Raw genomic sequence first — 19,808 nt, 5'->3', positions numbered from 1 at the left:
GAGGAAATTTGTATTTCGTTTGTATAGGAGCCCCCCCTCTTAACGTGGGGAGGGGTTCTAATTCACCATAGAAAATATTCATGCCCTAGAAAACTTTCACATGCCAAATTTGGTTCCATTTGCTTGATTAATTCTCGAGTTATGAGGAAATTTGCATTTCATTTGTATAGGAGCCCCCCTTCCTAAAGTGGGGAGGGGTCCCAATTCATCACAGAAAAAAATTTTGTCTCCAAAAACACCCACGTGCCAAATTTTGTTCCATTTGCTTGATTAGTTCTCGAGTTATGAGGAAATTTGTATTTCGTTTGTATAGGAGCCCCCCCTCTTAAAGTGGGGAGGGGTCCTTATTTACCATAGAAAATATTCTTGCCCTCGAAAATTCCCACATGCCAAATTTTGTTCCATTTGCTTGATTGGTTCTTCAGTTATGAGGAAATTTGTATTTCATGTGTATAGGATCCCCCCCCCCTCTCCTAAAACGGGGAGGGGTCCCAATTCATCATAGAAAAAACTTTTATCTCCAAAAACACCCACATGCCAAATTTGGTTGCATTTGCTTAATTACTTCTCGAGTTATGAGGAAAATTGTGTTTCTTTGGTACAGGAGCCCCCCCTCTTAAAGTTGGGAGGGGTCCGAATTTACTATAGAAAATATTCTTGCCCTCGAAAACCTTCGCATGCCAAAATTGGTTCCATTTGCTTGATTAGTTCTCGAGTTATGAGGAAATTTGTATGGAAGCCCCCCCTTTTAAAGAGGAGAGGAGTTATAATTCCCCTTATAAAGAGGGGAGGGGTCTCAATTTACCATAGAATAAATTCTTGTCACCGAAAACACCCACATGCCAAATTTTGTTCTATTTGCTTGATTAGTTGTCGAGTTATGCAGAAATTTGTGTTTCATTTGTATGGGAGCCCCCCCTCTTAGTGGGGGGAGGGGTTTCTAACCATCACTAAAACCTTTCCTGGCCCCAAAAAACCTCTACATGCATATTTTCATGCCGATTGGTTCAGTAGTTTTCGATTCTATAAGGAACATACGGACAGACAGACAGACAGAAATCCTTCTTTATAGGTATAGATTGCTTTTATGATGTATAGTGTTCAGTAGCGTAGCAGTAATTGGTCTCTTAGAGAGAATAACGAGGGATATGCTGTGCATTGGGCTGTGCACGCTACCCATGGATGCATAGTCGACGTAACGACCAGCACCATGGTTGTTGAGAAAACTATAAACTATAAATAACTATAAACTTTTTCAATTGAATAATCTGTCAATTCAGTAGAGTTTATTAATCAAAATAGGACTAATGGGATTTTATGATTCATTCCTCATTTATTGTGTTTAAAAAATGCGAACGCCAGTTTATGCGAATAAACAGACTGTTTTCTTGAACGATTATTCACATAACTTGGCGTAAAGCTGCAAAAACAAATAGGTTGCTATGCTGATTGATTATGCGGGGAATTACGTCAACCATTAGCATTACGTGAAACCAATAGCAGAGTAGCTCAATTTTCCTAAATTTCTCGAATATTTTCGAACAAACATATGTTGTTTGAGTATTGGGCATATGAACAACATAGTTAAGAGTGCGTAGGACCGAAAAAGTACATTTTGGTCATTTTGGTTTTTACGTCAACTATGCATCCATGGGCAGTACGGTAGGAAGTGTGTTAGAAAATACATAATAAAAATATATGCAGCATGTAACTGAGAGATTACCCTCGACGTACGACATTGGTCTGACAAGCTAGTCAACGCACATTCGAATCTCGACTGGAAAGTCTGTTATTTATTTCGCAATTGTCCTGTGCTAACAGTTGGGTGCGTAGTCTGTCGAACAAAAAATCTGAGGGTTTAATTTAGGAAGAAAGCGGAATACACTCAGGTCTTTTTTACACAAAAATGGGTAATTTATTAAGAGATATCAATCTTTAGAGAGGTAATTATAATATGCACTGTATTTTATTAATAAACTTCTCCAAAAATAAAGGGTGTCCCACCTCCCACATCAAATTACACCACGGAAGAAACGCTGTAGAAAATTACCTAATTGACCGATCCATTTCAAACTTTCAGACAACAAAATATAACCTATTAGTAAGCTTTTGGCATATTTGCTTCATTCAACCTCAATACCATAACTGTATGCTCGCACCTTACGCTTAACTCCACTCAAAAAGTTTTGTACAACCTAGTTGCAGCTTCATCTGTACGGAAATTCACTTTTCTTCATGTCTTCCTCAGACTTGACCACCTTGGGATGCTTCCGTAGTGCCTGATTCATAATAGTCTAGTATTTTTCGATGGGCTTTAGTTCCGGTGCGTTGGAGGCGTTCATGTCATTGGGTACGAAAGTGGCTCCGTTGGCTTCGTACCACTTCAATACATCCATTGAATATTGGCGCGAAGATAGATACGGCCAGAAGATCATAGGGCACTCGTATTGCTTCGAACACTATAAACACTCCTTGAGGTAGATCTGCCCGTTTACAGTTCCGGTAGTCACGAAAGGCGCCACATGATGTATTTCTTGGCAAACTAAGAAAGTTTCTGCATCCTTACTTCCACCGGAACATCAAACTTGTGCTGGGCGGTGAACGTGAAGTACAGTAGTTCCGGAAGCTGCCGGAGGTCCGCCTTGACGTAAGTCTCATCATTCATTATGAGAGAGTTGAGGATTTTGCAGGTGCTTGCGCAAAATAAATTCGCGACGTTGCCTTCCGGGTGACGCCATTTTTTCCAATTTTCGAAAAACTGACCGCGATAAAAATAGAATGTAAATAATACACTCTAAACTACTTCTGCTCAAATTTTCAAGAGAAAATACCCAATGGGTAATTTTCTACAGCGTTTTTCCCGTAGTGCAATTTGATATGGACCACCCTTTACCAGCCTAAAAAAATTACGCAATTTTTACAAAATAGGCATTAATCGCGTTTTACGTTTTTGTTTAGAATGTCTAAAAATAATCTATGTTGCTTGAATTACACATTTTCGTTATTTATTTCGGACATTTACTTAATCTGGATAACACTGTTTTTGAACTACACCATATTAAGCCCACCGCCCATTAAGCCCATATTAAGCTCACTGAGTAACAACATTCAGTGCAAGTATATCGGTAGAGAGTCATGCAGGGTCAGGCTTATTTGTTTAGCATTTTGTAGTATTTTTGTTGTACTTTCACATGGGTAAAGAATGGCTTGCACGATTTGTATATTTGGGAGTTATTGCTATTGAAAGTTGCATGATTTTTACAAGAAAATTAAAATTTTCTTCCCAATATTGACGGTTGAAAGTTATTATATTCTAGAAAAGTTTGAATTTGACTGTTTGAAAATCATTGTCAAACATGTCAAATGTGTTAAAACACTCTGGACAGAACTGTGTTCAAAAAGTTGATTATCGTGGAGTTTCCACAAAAGTTGTTTCTTATCTCGACAACTATAATAGCTAGAAGGTTACTTTCTGTGGCAAAGTTCTTTATAATATTCTCAAAAATTTTGTAGAACATTGTTTTGCTCTATCTCTTACTGTTTAAAAAATAAATTGTCTAACTTACTTTTAGGGGGATTAATCAAAGAATCATTCATACCATAAGAAAGAGTTTTTTACGTTGAGAAATTTCTCTGAACATAGTTAACCAGTATAATCAACCATTTCGGCGCAATTAAAAAACGCGTGTTTTGATATCTTTGGGACCTGTGCTGTAAAAAGGTGACAAATGTTCCCAGAAAAGTAGAAGGGAGTGCGAAATATCCTAAAAGCGATGAAAAAAGTTAGGCCATTGCAAATAATTTAAAAAGTCTTGGTCACCCCCCCCCCCCCCTTGGAAATTGGCTTGAAAAATCGGGGGGCAAAAAAATAATTTGTAGGATATGAGTTATTTTTATTCATAAAATCAATTGTCTGTGGGCTCTACAGCCTGAAAAACTCAAAAAATGAGTGTACGAGTTGAGTTAATGCTTCTAGCATGAAACAGAAATGGAAATTCAAACAACGGAATTTCCGAAAATCGACCGAAAAATTTTTCTTTCGTTTTTGTCTTTTCTCGTAGATTTTTGCATGGAAAATAATAACGTATATTAAAAGCAAGAATAGATTTGGTTTTCACGTTTAAACTTTAAGTAAAAATGCCTAAAATCAATATTTTTTTTGCTCGATTAAAAAATTCTCTTTGTTTTTTTGCCCCCCCTTCAGTGGCCCAACCCCTAAATTCATCATGGGGGTGACAAAATCGGGTCATTACTGTATTCTCTAAACGTTGCACAATGGGGAAAAACGAGCTCGTAATCCCAAGAATTAGAAGCCGCTGGTTTGGAATCCTACAAGATACCTATTTCTATGTAAAAAAAATGCAGGATTTCGATTGGTGATAGTTTCATTCCGCGCAGACTGCAGAAAGTGGTCCATTTTGCCCTGTTTTCCCCAATAACCATGATAAAAGCTAATTAACAGTATGAAAACTTATTTGCCTCCCTTGAAACGAACTCAAACTCAACTCAAACGAGCTTCCAAATTTTGTCAAAACATCAGAAGAATCAAATTCCATCCATGCCACACTGTGCAAAATGCAAGAATAGTTCATTTTGCCCAATTCCCCCCTAATATACATAGATAACCTAATTAGAGCGATTAAAACTAACTCAATGGTAATAAAAGTCTTCAAAAAAGTGTGCATTTTATCATACTGAATAACTTTGGAGAACAGTTGAAAGCAATAAATTAATTGGATGCGGAGTTATTGTGCAGAATTGATTTTTAAGTGAACTTTTTAAATAAATCATTATATCTCGCAACTAACAAAAGATAGATAGTTACTATATTCAGCAAAGTTAATCATTTTAGTGTGTTCTATAATTTTTCTGAAGAAAAAAAATTTTTTTGGACGTATTCAGTAAAACAAAAGTTTGTATCACCCTGATAGATGAATATAAGATCACCTTGATAGTTTGAAAAGATGCGCAGTATTTTATTGATAAACTTCTCCAAAGACACCATCGGAGAAATTTTTTTTGAGCAATAGCAAATGAACGTGTTTTTGTAGATTTAGGAGACAATCAAGCAAAACGAACCGGTAGTGAATTCATCACGGTACGAAAGCGATGTCAATCAACTCTCCTGATATTTTTATGGTTTATCATATTTCCTGATATGATATGGTCGAACTCTGATGTCTTTCGAGTAAATTGGTACTATTCGAGTTTATTCCCCTGTCTATGAATCAGTTCTAATCGCTCTAATTAGGTTTTACTATGAATTTACAGGTGAATTGGGCAAAATGGACTATACCTGCATTTCGCACAGTATAGAATGGATGGAATTTGATTCTTCTGATGTTTTGACAAAATTTGGAAGCTATATGAGTTCGATTCACGGGCGGCAAATAAGTTTTTATATTGTTTAATTAGCTTTTATCATGATTTTTGGGGAAAATAGGGCAAAATGGACCACTTCCCGAAGTCTGCGCAGGATGAAACCGTCACCAATCGATTTCCTGCTTTTTTTACATAACAATATGTATCTTGTAAGATTTCAAACCAGCGGCTTCCAATTCTTGGGATTACGAACTCGTTTTTGCCCATTGTGCGTTGGTTGAAAGTATCCACAGTCAATCCTTTGCTGCTCCCTAGTTTGCCTGGCATATAAGAGAAGATTCAAATAAGACGAAGAGGCAGGCCACTCTTTCGAAGGCCTCTCTTTCTCTCTTTGCGGAAAATTGTCCCCATACCAAGCCTGTGTGGTTTCGCCTGATGAGACGGTACAGAATCTTGTTGGTGCACTCTTTTAGTTTTTTGATGATGGCAAGCAAATGGTTCTTCAAAACAAGCAATGAAATCTTCAATCTTCAAGCAATGAAATCTTCAAGTTTTTGGAGAAACATCCTCATACCATCACCCTGGAAAGCAGCTGCCAAAATCTTCGACTCTCGCAACCTTCTGCTTTTCAGTCAACCATGCACCCGTTGTTTTTTGTATAGAATCAGTCGAAGATCATCCTTCAAAATATTCTTTATGGTTGACTGTGAAATTTCCAGTTCCCTGTGCATCTTACGTCCAGGTCCAGACTGATCAGGTTTCCGTCGAGTGGTCTCTCTTACTCGTTTGATGGCTTCCGGTGTCCTTACAATGCGTTTACGGCCAGGTCTGGCGAGTATTTTCCAAGAACTGGGTCCCATGTGTCCCGCCCAGTTAGCTCCGGGGTACGATGCTGGTCTAACAAGTCAGTCGACGTAGGTTCGAACCTGAACTGGGCGGTGCCGCTATTGAGTCAATAGGATCTTTACAATAGCCCCGTAGCTTTCCTGTACTCTAATAACCGGCTGCAAAGTCTGTCACTAAAGAAGGGTCAAGTTCTTAAGGACGTACCCATGGCTTTGCTTTTGTGTCCCATGCAGGGCTTGAAAAGGGATCGCAAGTTGAATGTGACTGCCGTGAATGCGAACTTTCCGCATTCAAACTCCGCTTTTTGAACGATCATTTGACTGTTTTTCTTATCCAGTCAAATTGCCGCTTGCGCTGCTGCCGTCTTACAATTCATGCGGCATCTCAGCAAAAGCAAACAGTCAATCTCCCGTTTTGCTTTGCGCTTTGAGAATATAAACTGCAAACTGACTGGAAGCATACGGTGACGTATTTTTTCGTTTCTCTTTTTGTCTCCAAATCGGCTGCTCACAGTAATAGTTTGTCACCCGGACGTCGGTCCGACGCAAGCAAAATATTCGTTTGTATTGGACGGAGTCCGACCGACTTCTTCCATGCACATGTAGTGGTTGTTTTTTTGTAGTATTGAATCATACGATTGTGCGGTTGCTTTTCGTAAGCGTGGTGATTGCCAGTCATTTGACTGTTTTGCAGTCATTCGCTGCTCCAAACGGTAAAGGTAACTTGATCGAAACGAAAATGTCAAAAAGCGTTCATTCTGTTGCGTGCATTCGGCGTTTGACTGAGCAAACTGCCAGTTGTTTTATGCATAGCGTTCGTATTCCACCTCTAAACGGACGGTGTGAACTTGAATGCGCATTGGTGTGACTGCGGTAGAAAAAAAGGATCGGTCAAAGCCCTGGTCCCATGTATCGCTTGATGGTACGAACGACAAATCTTTCGTTAATTCGAGCGGCTTCAGCTTCTTTGAAGTATCACAGAGTTGAAAAATTTTCAAAAACAGACTTATCACAAGTTTTCTTTTTCCATACATGATTACCACGACTCTAAAACGAATGAAATTCGAAACAAAGTTGCGAGCTGTTGACTATTGACTACACTGTAAATGAAAAATATAGAAACACGTCTGTAATTAACCGATTAAGCCCCACACTTTTTACACCAGAGATAAAAGGCTGAAACGATATGCTGAAAAAATGCAAACGTAGGGACTTCCAGGGGGCGGGAGGATGGTATGCAGTTTTTACACAGTCATTCCGGAGAGATTAAAACATTAAACTCGAATCTAGAAATACTGTCATTGACGTTCCCGCTTTCACTCACCGGTTTCGCCTGTTCCATCCGAAGGCAAAGTTGCTAGTTTGAGCTGCCTGCAAATTAGTAAGACATGTTATGTTTACACGGCTGTAATTTTGTCATATGTAACATCTAAGCTTTGAGCAAAAACAGGCCGACTAGATTTTTCCCAATCTTTTTTTGGTTCTTAGGGTCCAAGTTGATATCTCAAACCTAGTCTTCTCTAGAATCGAGAAAATGGTGCTGGGAAGAAATGGGCTAAAGAGAAATTGTGACAAATTCGGTTAATTTCTACAGAGTAGAAAAAAAGTTATGGTCAGTTGTAAATGTTGCAATAATATCGTGTTCCTCCATTGTAAACAAAAATTTTGGAAATAATTTAAAATGGCCTTATTTTGAAAGTAAAAAGAACATTTTGTTTTAAAAACAGACATTTCTAAATTTTTATACAATTCAGACCGAAGGGAACCAACATATTCCATGGCGACGAAATAATCCATCCAAAAAATCCAAAGAAATGTCGCCTAGAGGTCAATCCCGGTGTAGTGGTTAGCATTCACGCCTCTCACGCCGAGAACCCGGGTTCAAATCCCAACCCCGCAGAAGTCACGAATGACCTAAGCTGTTAAAGTGACTATAATCAAATAAAAAAAGTATCGAAAAAACTATGTTCCAAATTTAATTTTTTCTTTTGTTTAATACCGATTTATAATCTTATAATGGTTAACATTTCAAGTTTTACGATCGAATTATTTTGTGCTGTTATAGGAAAATCTATTTTCAATGGAGACGCATAATTATTTTCTCACAAAAATATACCGACGTGTCTCCATCATAAAGTAAGCGGAAAAGCTAACCAAAACGTAATTATGTCCGGGAAAGGACGCTTCAGCGAAAAACATATGAGCAATATTTTCGTGTTATTTTTTCCGAACAACCAAATTCGGAAAATTACATTTAAACGATTTTTTCCCGCCGGCTACCGACGAGTTGGTTTATTTAGTAATACATACTGCAGCGATCACATCGGAAACTGGCAGTCAACTCTGCTCATTATCTTCGAGCAAAAAAGGAAAAATAAATATGCTGGCGTGAAACCTATTAGCATGGAAAACCACATTACAACTAATGGGAGGCAAAAGATTGGTATCAAGCTGGAGTGTGACCGTGAGGGCGGGACTCCCCATAGTGGGAGTCACTTTGAAGTATTATAATTCATTGAATGCATGCAATTGAGGAAACCGTTTTGCTTCTTTTTTTTTTCTTCGAAAAGCAAACATGGCATCGGAAAAAACGTGACTATCTAGCTGAAATCAAATTTATGTATGTACTGAAAATTGATTTTCCACCGATATCGTGCTGCGATGTTCGTACACAGTCTGATGTGTTTTACCAACACGAACAACCGTGCTGGGCGCCATACAAAAACGTAATCGACAATACATAATATACTTGAGCCAACTCATAGTCCTCGTTCGTCCGTTTCCCGGAATTCCGACTCACACGCGTAAAAGTGTAGAACCGCCGGATGGAGATTACGCTCGGGTTCGTGGAAAAGCTTTCCTGGCTGGCGTGGCATGATGGCAGTCCGAACGACCGATTGCCGACCGACGGCTTCTGCTGGTTGGTCCGAGCAAAGTGTACTAACACCAACTAACATCATAGACAGAGTTTCCGTGCGAACTGGCGAATGCAATGATAGGTAGGTACGTTTACCGTGTGCAAGCAAGGATTTCGCTAGAAACCACCACACCGTGGTGGCTACTTGCGGGGAAAATCGATAAACGACGACGCGAAGTTGGCCAGGGTCTGGGACGAACGTATTTTTCTCGGCTAACACAAAAATCGATAATTTTCAGTTTTGCTTTCGTCTGCTGCTGCAGGATAACGTAAATATCTCCGTGCGATGGCAGCTCACTCAGTCAGTTGGCAGCGGATTGCACATAGTATTAGCGTACTGCTATGATATATAACTTAAATACAAGATGAAAATAATATAAAACGCGGCAGGATTTTGATTCAGATGAATATTTTTTAATGTGGAACTGTCAAACTGAATGCTCGTCTAATTATGCTGGTTCATATTTATAAGAAAGATAATAAGTCCACAGCTTGTTTTGAAACATCCTTTTCTGTTGGGTACTCTTACCACTGCGTGCATTATTTTGTACTAATTTAATTATAATAGGTACTTATTATGTTTTAATTTAAACCTTTGCTTGATCCGATAATTTTCACGATGTTGCCCGTTTTTTCCCGTGTTGGGGACTTACCACCGCGACCACTATTTTGATCTATTGTGGTGATGTTGCCCGTTAGATGGCTAAATTCCTTTGTACTAGCTTTTTGTAACTTCGGACGACTAAAATAACTTGAGTAATTTTACCCTTTGTAAAAATACAACTTACATCAGGTCGAGCAAAGATAAAAATTACCTTATGGCGTAATTTGCCAATTTCTGGCAAACAATGGTAATATGTATAAAACGTTTCAGAATGTCTTAACAAGACTTGTAGCTGATAAGATAAGTTGGACTTTTAGGAAATTCAATTTGTATCTCTTTTTAAATATTTAATCTAGGAATATATTTTTCGTAACAAAACTGAGACTCGATCAACCGTACACCAATGAACGGATAATTGATCTGCGCATAAGTTTCTGCATAGAATTTTTCGCGATAATTTTGGTCACTTTCTTTCATACTTTTGTTAAGCTTAGAAATCAAATCTATTATTTTTTCATAAGCTGCTTTGGCTCAAAGCCGTAAATCATGGCAAGTAAAAGTGTGATTATCTCCTCAATACTGTTGATACACTCTATGCTTCCAGTGGCATACTCGACTGTGGTATTAAGGAAGCCCCCAAGTTCGCCAAAACAGCCGAATCATTATTGTCTGCGAATAGCCGACACTGGTCCAGAATAAGGCTCCCAAGATTCTAATTCTAGAATGTGGGATAACTGCTATATCATTTCTTCCAATGATGCAGTCTCCGTTTCCAGCTTTATGCCTGATCCGTAGCAGAACTCCTCCAAACCGCTACTGATTTACTACCAAAACGTGCGTAGACTTTGAACCAATATTGAAGGCTTTTTTATTGCTGTTAAAGAGTCACACGAGAGAGGTGGAAGGCACGACGCGTGGAAGACAGCGTAACAGTTGGTTTGATGCCGAATGCCAGAGAGCGACAGATGAAAAGAACCAGGCCAGGAGTCGCATGCTCACTGCGGTAACGCGTCAAAACAGAGAGAAGTACAGCGAGACTAGAGCTGCGGAAAAAAGAATCCATCGTCTAAAGAAACGCGAGTACGAGGAGCACGTCAGCAATACGGAGTTTCTATAAAACGGTGAGATGCAGGAATTTTGCCATGCCTGTGATGTGCAATGATTGTGCTGGCAACCTGCTTACCGACAAAACGGCGGTAGCAGCCAGATGGAAGGAGCACTTCCAGACACTGGTGAATCGAGAGGTAAACGCGGAGATCAGCAGGGACAGGATTGGAATTGTAAGCGATGGTTAAGCTGTGGAGCCACCAACACAGGAGGAGGCTAAAAAGGCAATCAGTGAGATGAAAAACGGTAAGGCTGCTGGGAAGGACGGTATCCCGGCTGAACTTCTAAAATCGGGAAGCGAGCGGCTGTACGAAGCAATCCACCGGATCATTGTCAGGATCTGGGAGGAAGAACAAATGCCGGGGGAGTGGTTGGATGGCGTCATTCGCCCAAGTTTCGAAAAGGGACATCGACTGGAATGTAAAAACTATCGAGGAATTACATTGCTCAATTCTGCCTACAAGGTGCTTTCCCGTTTCCTGTTCTGCAGACTGAGACCGTTAGCGGAGTCCTTCGTTGGTGAGTATGTTACACTTCGAAATTATGCCGACAAAAATGCGCACAATTTTCCCACAGTGCAATTCCTATAATTACGCAGCCCATGCATCTACAGTAAAGAATGTACCAACAAGATTATAGCAGTTCTCAAAAGAGACTATCTGTAAGAACTCACCAGGCTATGCTCGCTAAACTGCTCTCAAGATCAGACAGTTTCCGGTAAACCACGAAGTGGAACAGTCGCACTGCGTCAGTGTGCTTGCGCTTTTGATTGTCGCCCATTTTATAAAAGGGAAAGCAACGCGTTAAGTGTAACTCCCTTGCTTCAAGCTGGTGATTCTAATCGTTGTGACTACCTTGCCCGTACACGTATCTCTGGAATCAAGCCTCCGTTATTTTCGGAGATATAAGCATAACAGGTACGATTTAGATAAATTCGTATTGGAATAGGAATTCCAACCTGATTTTCGTTTATATTAACCAGGCAGTAGACAACAGTTGATGCTCAAGGTCGATTGTCACGGCAACGGAGCCAAATTCATACGATTAAAAGGTAAACTTATGAGACACACGGGGAGGTTGTAACTAACCAAAATCTACTCGGCAGCACAAAGCATAAGGAAGTACTGCTATTGTAAGCAAGCTCACTCCGAAGAACAAAGCGAATCAAAAGTAGCACACAACAGGCGATCTTCTGCGAAGCCTATTTAGGCAGTGTCTTTATCGAGACCGACGAAAAGCCCTCAAAAGAGGTAAACGGCCACATTCTTTATACATGTCACAGAAGATTATCGCTAAGTTTTTACAGGGCTTTTCTTCTTAAGCACATTTTTCGCACTTCGACGATACTGCTCCCGTAGGCCCATTCGGCGGATGAATAGTGATTCCAGGAAGAGGAACAGCTCAGGACAATCACCCCATTCCTGGCTGGAGTCGATCAACAACGTCGAGACACACGAACTTGGCGTCGCCGTGTACGCCACGAATACAACCGGCGTCGGACGAAGAACGTGCGTCGACAGAACGAGGGTAACGGAACAGATGGAGTGCTGCCATCATTTACACCTGTGAGTCGGCGATAGAGATGATTCAACGTATGACCGCAGTCAGTATACCGGAAACAATTAGCTGAACTTAAGGGGCCCCCAACGATAGCAGGTGATGTGCTAGCATAAGTATGGATCCAGAATGAATAGAAGAGGTGAACGATCGTCCAAATAGATCTAAGCAAAATGTATAAATCGTTTCCTTATTGTGATATATTTCGTGTGGCTAATCAGACATTTCAAGCAAAGTTATTGGCTTTTCGGGTGTTCATGCGTTTTGCGTTTGTATGCTGACTGGTCAGAGCGAAATAAGAGTCTCTTCTCCATGTACGGTGCGGTGTAGTGGTCGACGGTCGGTTCGTCTTCCGTCCGAATCTTAAAATTGTAACATTGGCGCCCAACCAAAAAACCTACGTTCGCATTCTGACCACCACGTTTCGTACATAATAGTGAATAAGCGAAACTGAATAAACAGGCAGACAATAGTGACTCAAAATTACTAAAGTTGTGGACAACCATGGACTTCGAACATTTGGGAGACGATGAGCTGGACTTCGAGTTAAAATTACGAGGAAAGAAGGAAACAAAAGCATTATATCTACAGGGGAAGGTGGTTCCTACATATCTACGACGAGAGACAATGCATCGAATCCACAACACCCCCACGGCAGCTCATTTCAACGAAGAGCGCCCACTAAATCGGATACAGCGAGACTACTACTGGTCACATAAGGTGACTGACGTCCGAAAATACGAACATTTGAAGGACATCAAAGCAGATTAACTATCCTAGTTTCCAGCTATGTACACAGTTTAACTGTCGACCAAGAGCATTCATGCCACAGAACCTGATGCTGTTGACCGATTAGAGGAACCAAACCAGTAAAATCGTAACCCTATCGGCAACAGTCATTACCGAACATATATCGTCTATTGGGGAAGCAAGACTCGCAAGTCTCACATGACTGAAAAAGGAGGAAACACGTAGCGGATTTGGTGCGGCATTTCCCAGCAGACAAGCGCAACCGCGCGAGCCGTTCGCGAAACGTGAGAAATCGCTCCCCTCTTCACTGACAACGGTGAGAGGGTCCCCCCGGATTCGAGTACATCACTCCATTCGGATAGATCATACACCCAGACGCAATTACGCAAACGCCACACAATACCTAAGCTAATTAGTATCACTTTGACTTAAGTTTAGAACACCTACATATGTAACAGCCTCAAAACAAATTTTCGTTCAGTTTGAATTATAACTATGTATTTTCTTGGCGCAATTTCTGGCGCCCAACTCATAACCGTAACACAGATATTGAAGATGCGATTGGCCTTAGGTTTAGATAGTTATTAAGTAGATTAGAAAATATGCCGCTCTAATGCATCAGCGGTGAAAATCCTCTTGGAATTATCTGGCACCAAACGGTGTAGCAAGAATAACAGTTACCGTTAGCTAATAAGATATGTATTGGAGCACTACGAAGTAAGGAGAAAGCAGTCATCGATGTCCAACTTGGAGAATATTTGTTCGAGATTGCGTACAGTAAATATCAATTGGCCTCTTCAAAATCTTACGTCAACATTCACACGAAATTTTTGCGGATGCAATCCTCCGCAAAAATTTCGTTGCCGCTTGTATGATGTTGTGTTACACTTCGAAATTATGCCGACAAAAATGCGCACAATTTTCCCACAGTGCAATTCCTATAATTACGCAGCCCATGCATCTACAGTAAAGAATGTACCAACAAGATTATAGCAGTTCTCAAAAGAGACTATCTGTAAGAACTCACCAGGCTATGCTCGCTAAACTGCTCTCAAGATCAGACAGTTTCCGGTAAACCACGAAGTGGAACAGTCGCACTGCGTCAGTGTGCTTGCGCTTTTGATTGTCGCCCATTTTATAAAAGGGAAAGCAACGCGTTAAGTGTAACTCCCTTGCTTCAAGCTGGTGATTCTAATCGTTGTGACTACCTTGCCCGTACACGTATCTCTGGAATCAAGCCTCCGTTATTTTCGGAGATATAAGCATAACAGGTACGATTTAGATAAATTCGTATTGGAATAGGAATTCCAACCTGATTTTCGTTTATATTAACCAGGCAGTAGACAACAGTTGATGCTCAAGGTCGATTGTCACGGCAACGGAGCCAAATTCATACGATTAAAAGGTAAACTTATGAGACACACGGGGAGGTTGTAACTAACCAAAATCTACTCGGCAGCACAAAGCATAAGGAAGTACTGCTATTGTAAGCAAGCTCACTCCGAAGAACAAAGCGAATCAAAAGTAGCACACAACCGGCGATCTTCTGCGAAGCCTATTTAGGCAGTGTCTTTATCGAGACCGACGAAAAGCCCTCAAAAGAGGTAAACGGCCACATTCTTTATACATGTCACAGAAGATTATCGCTAAGTTTTTACAGGGCTTTTCTTCTTAAGCACATTTTTCGCACTTCGACGATACTGCTCCCGTAGGCCCATTCGGCGGATGAATAGTGATTCCAGGAAGAGGAACAGCTCAGGACAATCACCCCATTCCTGGCTGGAGTCGATCAACAACGTCGAGACACACGAACTTGGCGTCGCCGTGTACGCCACGAATACAACCGGCGTCGGACGAAGAACGTGCGTCGACAGAACGAGGGTAACGGAACAGATGGAGTGCTGCCATCATTTACACCTGTGAGTCGGCGATAGAGATGATTCAACGTATGACCGCAGTCAGTATACCGGAAACAATTAGCTGAACTTAAGGGGCCCCCAACGATAGCAGGTGATGTGCTAGCATAAGTATGGATCCAGAATGAATAGAAGAGGTGAACGATCGTCCAAATAGATCTAAGCAAAATGTATAAATCGTTTCCTTATTGTGATATATTTCGTGTGGCTAATCAGACATTTCAAGCAAAGTTATTGGCTTTTCGGGTGTTCATGCGTTTTGCGATTGTATGCTGACTGGTCAGAGCGAAATAAGAGTCTCTTCTCCATGTACGGTGCGGTGTAGTGGTCGACGGTCGGTTCGTCTTCCGTCCGAATCTTAAAATTGTAACAAGTATCAAGCTGGTTTTCGTGAGGGTCGATTCAAGACGGTTCAGATGTTTACTCTGCGTCAGTTGCTAGACAAGTTCCGGGAGTACAACTTGCAGACACACTATCTGTTTGTGGACTTTAAAACGGCGTACGATTCAGTTAAAAGAAATAAGCTGTGGCAGATAATACTAGAACATGGTTTTCCGACGAAACTAGTTACGCTGATTCGTGCGACGCTGGACGGATCCAAATCATGCGTTAGAATCGCGGGTGAGACCTCAGCTGCTTTCGTGACGTTGGATGGACTGAAGCAAGGGGATGCACTCTCTAACCGTGGAAAGGAATGGAACTATCATCACGAAATCTCACATGCTTCTTGCGGATGACGTCGATATCATCGGAATCAACCGTAGAGCAGTGGAAGAGACCTTCAGGCCTTTTAAAAGGGAAGCGGCGAGATTGGGACTTACCATTAATACCGCCAAAAGGAAGTACGTGGTTGCTGGTAGGGAACGTGGGAGTCCAAGTGGTGTTAGTGCCGAGGTGGAGTTAGATGGGGAACGATATAAAATAGCGGAGGAATTTTTATACCTTGGCGCACTCGTGACATGTGACAACGATATAATGTAAGACATGTGAAACGACGAGTTGCAGCCGCGAATTGGGTTTTATACGGACTACGTAGCCAGCTGAATTCCCGTAGTTTGCAAATTCGCACAAAACTAGCGCTCTGCAGTACGCTAATCCTCCCGGTGGCCCTTTACGGACACGAATCATGGACGCTAAAGGAAGCTGATCGGCGAGTGTTTGGGGTTTTTGAGCGTAAAATTTTGCCTGGTGGCAAAATGGAAAATGGAGTGTGGCGCAGACGCATGAATCACGAGCTGTACCAAGTGTACACCTATTCTGATATAGTGAAGGTAGTGCAATGTGGCACGCTGCGGTGGGCTGGAAACGTGGCCAAAAGCCCGACGAAAGAGTAGCCAAAACTATTTTCAGCAGAGAACCAGGAAGAGGCCGTAGACACCGAGGCAGACCGTGCACCCGATGGGTGTGTGCTATCGAAGACGATGCACGTTCAGTTGGTGTTCGTGAGGATTGGAGAACGGCAGCCCAGGACGAACGGTACTGGAGGCCCATAATTCGTTCGGCGCGGGATTGGTAACGGACCGTTGCCACTAAAGTAAGTAAGTAAAGAGTCACACTTTGAAATGATCATTTTAACGGAAACCTGGCTTGACGAGAAGATTCATGTTGTATCATTGTTCTATTCACTGGTACAGTCTATCTTCGAATTCGGTGCCGTAATAGATAGTCTCACCAATAGATTTGGATCTGCAAATACCAGGGTGTATACAGCGCTTCTCCGAGTTTTTCATAGTGTGGTCACAGAAACCTACAGCCATACTAGAAACGTAGGTGCTTGTTTAATTTGGAGATGCTTTAAAAGAGATGTGCCAACGCTATGGCTACGCAGTTGTAGAAATTCGGCCATTTCAACAAACGACAAACTCTGAGCATTGCAAAGCTGCGCCAGTTTGACGTATTACTTACTTTTTGGTTTTCGGCGACAATCCGTTCATCGAATCCGTGCCAAATTCAGGAGTGGTCGGTCTTGAGCTGCCGCTTTCTAAGCGCCCCTGACACCCGCTGCTCTAGCATCGTCGTCAACAGGCCTGCCTCGAAATCATCGGCCTCTGTCGGGTTATCTGCTGAATATTATTTTAGCTGGTCTCTCATCCGGCTTCCTTGCTACGTGGCCAATCCATTGGAACCTGTCGTGTTTTAGTCGCCTCACAAAGATCCGCATCTTTGTATACTAGGTATATTTCATAGTTCATGCCACTGCGCCACACTCCTTCTTGTAATATACCGCCAAGAATTGAGCGAAGGATCTTGCGCTCAGAAACACCAAGAGCTTGTCGGTCGCTCTCTGTCAACGTCCACGCTTTGTGACCGTAGAGTACCACCGGGAGAATTAACGTCTTATAGGGTACAGCGAATCTTGTGCTGAGTTGCAGGCTACGGGACCTCAGCTGGCTGCGTAATCCGATGAAGGCCCTGTTGGCAGCCGCTATTCGCCTTTTTACTTCACGGCTAACATACCAATGTAAACAAATTCGTCGACCACTTCAAAAGTATCTCCATCTATCACAACAGCAGTCCCAACACCCGAAGAGCTACCACGTTCTCTACCAGCCACCATATACTTTGTTTTGGTAGAATTTATGTTAATTACTACCCTCGCAATTTCCTCCTTAAGACGCGTATACGCCTCTTCCACAGCTCTACGGTTAACACCGATGATATCGATGTCGTTCGCAAACTCTAGGAGCATGTAAGATTTCGTGGTGATGATACCGCTCCTCTGCACGTCTGCCCTTCGAATAGAACTTTGCAATGCAATGTTGAACAGCAAATTCGATTGTCCGTCACCTTGCTTCAAACCATCTAACGTCACAAACGAGTCTGATCTCTAACCCGCAATGCAGACGCTTGATTTGGACCCATCAAGGATAGCACGTATAAGCCTAATCAGTTTAGTTATAAAATCTCATTTACAGCTCATTTCGTGTCACTGAATCGTACACCGCCTTGAAGTCTATAAACAAATGGTGAGTTTGCAAGTTGAACTCTCGGAATTTATCGAGGATTTGTCGCAAGGTCAATAGTCGCAAGGTCGTGGAGCATCTCTCTCGAAAACACACTGGTATTCGCCAACAAAACATCCAAACAGAATTGAGGAGAGTAATGCCGCGGTAATTGCTGCATTCTATCCGATGGCCCTTTTGAAAATAAGGCATATGAGACCTTCCAACTAGTGTGTAGTTCCTCCTGAGTCTATACCATGGTTTCCACAGCTTGTTCATCATTTTCAATCGTTATTCTATTTCCGTTGACCACTCTTTCTTGTTCACCTTTCAACAATACGTCGAATTGTTGTTTGCAACGTCCATGTCGTTGCACATTGTTACCGATTATATCTGGAACAATACCATTAGATGCTCATGCGTGCCATACTGTTTGGTTGGTTTTGTCTTACTTATTATTTGTTTAAAAACTGGAAAAAAGGCACATAATTTTGTTATTAGATTTAAGTTAGAAAATATGCTTTAACCCTAAAAAAAGACGGCAAAGAACCGCACTAAATTATGCACCCTCGAAATAACCACTAACATCTTTCTTACCGCTTAAGTTCAATGGACACGCGAAAAGTAGGACGTACAACTGCATCCTGTTTCTTCGGGCGGAGGGCCAGTTTAGCGAATCTAGTAGTAGTAGTTGAAATAAGAAGTCGTGAATACCGTAGAATACGCCACTTTACGTGGAAATAAGTAGTTCTCGCGGTGCGCCCATAACCGGAGAATATCTCCTACAGTAACTGCTTATCACGATTGAAAAAAGTTGTCGTGAAATAACAGTAGTTTTTCGTCGTGTACGTGCTAGACCCGGAACAAAAAACCGGCTATTCCACATGCGTCGGATAATTGGGCAGTCACTAAATTCACGAGAGACCGATATTTTTTGGGGTCAACGATCAACGGATTTCGTCCATAGCGAGTGCCTTGCCAACTAGAATACCGGGTGGGAATCCCCAGAAGCGTCATCGTAAGACCGGTTGAAGTGCCACGTGTCAGCGCCCATCAGAGTTTCGTCTACAGTGACCTGCAATCCGTTCATAGTACCGGGTGAGAATTTCCGGGATTGTCATCGTTCGACCGGTGTGCCGGTTAACCAATTTGGTTATTGTTTTGGGTAGTAAACTCCAGAAAAACACTTCATCGAAAACCGGGTGGAGGTGCTGGTGTTCGGCGAGCCATTCGATATCGTCGCGTCACACATTTTCGTCGAAGAGAACGTCTGTTTCTGAGGAGAGAACTCGGAGAGGACTGCTTGAGCCTGACCCCCGCTCTGCGTTGTTTGATCCGATGAGTCCCCTCTTCGTCTGCGAGCATGGTGGACAGAGCGAATGTTGAACTTGAGGAGTTTTGAGCAGCCTTGTGAACCAGCTGCAGGTATGATTAATACTCTCCCTCTTTCGCATGCCCATTCCTGAATTCTTACGTTGTATAATTTTTGCTTTCTACTTAGCCTTATCTGTCTGGTTTTGCATGTGCATCTAATCTATGAGTTGTCGGTTGCATCCAGGTAAGTTATCGGTTTTGAGTCCTCTCCAAATATAAGTGAGTAGCCGACCAAGCTAGTCGTATGTTACAACATAACAGGAGTTGGCACGGTCCGGTTCCTGATTCCGTTGTTCGTATTAAAGAAGCTTCTCGTATCGCACCTCTCGAAGCAATTCTGCGCCTCCGGCAGAACACGGTCTCAGTGCTGGCGCATTTACGACAGTGAAATATCTTTTCGGCAGCTCTAGCGTATCACAGGGAAGTCATCTAGGTCCACAAATTGTCCTGATGTACTCTAACTACATTCATCTT

General features: G+C 41.8%; 2 long non-coding RNA genes across 2 annotated transcripts; both read left to right on the top strand.

Annotated features, from left to right (window-relative positions):
• The first annotated feature begins 11,635 nt into the window (after window positions 1–11,635).
• On the top strand, window positions 11,636–11,969 carry LOC128743945 (uncharacterized). Its single transcript, XR_008412341.1, has 3 exons — window positions 11,636–11,712; window positions 11,778–11,846; window positions 11,901–11,969. It is a non-coding gene; the product is annotated as an uncharacterized LOC128743945 (long non-coding RNA).
• A 2,327-nt stretch (window positions 11,970–14,296) lies between these two features.
• Window positions 14,297–14,710, top strand: LOC128743936 (uncharacterized). Its single transcript, XR_008412340.1, has 3 exons — window positions 14,297–14,373; window positions 14,439–14,507; window positions 14,562–14,710. It is a non-coding gene; the product is annotated as an uncharacterized LOC128743936 (long non-coding RNA).
• Window positions 14,711–19,808: the final 5,098 nt, after the last annotated feature.

This window comes from Sabethes cyaneus, chromosome 3, assembly GCF_943734655.1.
Source record: "Sabethes cyaneus chromosome 3, idSabCyanKW18_F2, whole genome shotgun sequence".
Taxonomy (NCBI): domain Eukaryota; kingdom Metazoa; phylum Arthropoda; class Insecta; order Diptera; family Culicidae; genus Sabethes; species Sabethes cyaneus.
The sequence above is the reverse complement of the archived record's forward strand: the minus strand, read 5'-3'. Positions and strand labels throughout refer to the sequence as shown.